The sequence below is a fragment of the Lycium barbarum genome, chromosome 9 (genome assembly GCF_019175385.1).
Source record: "Lycium barbarum isolate Lr01 chromosome 9, ASM1917538v2, whole genome shotgun sequence".
In the NCBI taxonomy this organism is placed as follows: Eukaryota; Viridiplantae; Streptophyta; class Magnoliopsida; order Solanales; family Solanaceae; genus Lycium; species Lycium barbarum.
Window position 1 is genome coordinate 48,597,039 of NC_083345.1, and position 3,104 is coordinate 48,600,142.

The 3,104-nt window shown below is 39.8% G+C and overlaps 1 long non-coding RNA gene across 1 annotated transcript; it reads right to left on the reverse strand.

The window, feature by feature from the left end:
- Positions 1-454: 454 nt before the first annotated feature.
- LOC132612357 (uncharacterized) lies at positions 455-3,104 on the reverse strand. The gene is made up of 3 exons (XR_009571723.1): positions 2,702-3,104; positions 1,877-1,927; positions 455-665 (listed from the first exon to the last, which is right to left on the reverse strand). It is a non-coding gene; the product is annotated as an uncharacterized LOC132612357 (long non-coding RNA).

Consider the following 3,104-nt stretch of genomic DNA (forward strand, 5'->3'; position numbering starts at 1 on the left):
GATCTCTGAAGTCGACGGAGCCTCGTCACCTCTGCCAGCCCTAACACCTCTACGACGGCCACCAACTCCTCGGCGACCACGACCACCTGCTGCCCCAGGTGGGGCAGCGGGCACACGCTCATGGAGACGCGCAAAGTCATGTGCCTGTCTCATACCAGTCTCGGCAAGCTCAATCATCCGTGCTGCATACTCCGCCGTCTCGGGGGCCTCCATACGGGCAGTGCTCTCATAACGCATCATTTGAACGGTCCGTACCAGCGCCTCGTACTGTCACGACCCAACCCCGTAGGCCGTGACTAGTGTCCGTGCTGGACACCCAAACGTACCCAATAAACCAAACCAGCAGACTAGCAGATTATATAAATATAAAAGTCAGTCGACGTTACTAGTGTCACAGAGGAACATATATAGCACATGGAAGCCGATAAGGCTATCACAAATCATAGAAACCCAAAACATATACAGAACCCACATGTATGTCTACAGACCTCTACAGAACATAACAGAATCATAAGACGGGACAGGGCCCCGTCGTACCCCTGAATAGCGTACATATATACAACAGCAGCAGACTGTACCAGAGTATAGGCTCTGGACAAAAGAGCGCTCCAGAATAGCAGAATAGGTGTCCTAGGCAGGTGGGTCAGCAAATCTGTAGTCTGTACCTGCGCGGCATGAAAACGCAGCCCCCGAAGAAAGGGGGTCAGTACGAAATATGTACTGAGTATGTAAAGCATGGAACGTAGTAAACAAAGTCATAATCGGAACAGGAGATACAGAAAATGAACGGAATATCCAGATTAGCAAAATGCTGATCATAAAGCATAAATAGTACTTACAGGAAACGTATGTCATACCTGGTCCCATTACGGAACAAAATCATAACCGGAACAGAACGTACAAAAATGTGAGTGAGATGTCCAGAGTATCAAATGCATATTTTCAAAACATGAAGAGTGTGTACAGAAACATATGCCATATCATATCCGGCCCCTTCCAGGGGACTCGGCAGACAGAACGTGGTCACCCCCCGACACTGGTGCCACAACACATAAGGATCAGAAAAGGGGAATAGCCCCGTAACATAGCATATCATATCAGATGGCCATATCAGATCATATCATATCATATCAGAATAGTGTACATGACACAACATACTCCACAACCCATGTACATGTATACCTGCCCCCTCACATCGAGGCACGGCGAACAATGCAGTGGAAGACGCTTGAGAACATATCCTGGCCCGGGCTCAGTGTGGGAAACGTTGAGGCATCCACGAATGGAGTAGTGAGAAACTAAATGCAATAAAATACCTTATATATTTCCAGAGACTCAATGAGGCATATCAAATGACGAATCAAATCAATAAAATCGGACGGAATCATAATAAGTGAATTTCGAATGTCATAATGGATTACGGAAGCATAATCTTTCTAAGTTCGTTTCCAAGTTCCAAAACAGTTTACAAGACTTAATAGAATATTTAAAACAAGTTTTATTTAGTAGTTACAAGAGTAGTTAAAACATTTCTTAAAAAAAAAAACGCTCGAAGACAAGTCATAACCACTAAAAGGGTAAAATCGGAAATAGTGGACCCACCTCGGGACAAACGAAGCGGTGGGCTCAAATTACGTATTTAAAGCTTATAAAGTCACCTACGGAGGTTCTAGGGGCATTCCATAATTTTCTAAACAATTTGCGGAAGTTTGCACAATTCTTTCAATAAAGCATACTTATAGGGTTCAATTCCATTGAATGAAAAAGGGGTATTTTCAAATGCGGATTCCGATGAGCAGAACGCTTTTGGAGGCTCAAATCCGATCCTAGTACACCTAGGGCATGCCAAAAGAAGAATCGGGATAGCTTTACATACCTTGTATGCTCTTTACGCCTTTCCAAATTCAATTCCCGTTTCGCCCAAAATCTGTAATTGGTCACATTTACCAATTCTCAATTTCCAATCTTTAAGTATTCAATCTTTATTCATAATTGCCTACAGAAATTTGGGCAGCATCTCCCTTATACATATAGCATCCCCGAGAATTTAACTCGGCCAAAACAATCAACAACAACCCAACAACAACATCAACAACAACAACAATAGTCACCATAAACACAATATAACTTAACTAGCTATCTTTCCAACATAATGTCATAACCTTCATTTCAACTTCAATTTCCAAACTAATCTCAATGGTTTCACATTCATCATTAATCTAGATCATCACAATATAATTTGGAAATATTTCATATCATTCCTACGAAATATTCACAAGATATACAAAATATACAAACTTTCCACCAAAACATAATTCACCCAAAACTTCAAATCTTCAACCTACATATTCATAACATATTTCCACCTTCCAATTTCATCAACCATAATCATAATTTACATCTTAACAACTTCATTTCTATAATATCTCAAAATTATTCTAAGGTGACATAATCTTCTACATTCCAACTTCAACCAAAATTCATTCAACTTTCATTTCCAATATAATTTTCACCATAACCACAACTAGAATACAACATAAAATTCAACTCATATCATATATACAACAATATACACACACGGCTACATACATATATACATACCCACTTTGCAAACTTTCATATTTTCATAATTTCTACTCATTTCCACATACCACAACATAAACAAACCTTCATAACATAAGAAAAAGGAATTGATTCTTACCTTTTTCTACAAACTTCTTCACTTGAACAAGTTGTCAACTTGAAGAAATAAGTGCTCCTTCTTCCAAAACAACTACACCAAGTTGTAGAGGACACTTAATTTAGTAGGAATTCAACAAGAAAATAATTTTAGAGGCAAGATTTTGAGGGGTGATTTTTCTATGGCCAAACCCGAAATGGCCTTATTTTTGCTCTTCTTTGTGTTTGTTTTTCTCTTCTTTGCTTCATGAATGTTCTTGGTTGAAAATGAAGACTTAGCCCCTTTTTATTATTAATCACATGACTAATTTAAATGGGCTTGGGTCCTTTATTAAGGACCATGGCCGGCCACCTCCTCACTTGGGCCTGAATTTTTCTTTTCATTTTTTTGGGCCAATTCGGTTGGGCCCGAGTTGGGCCTAACC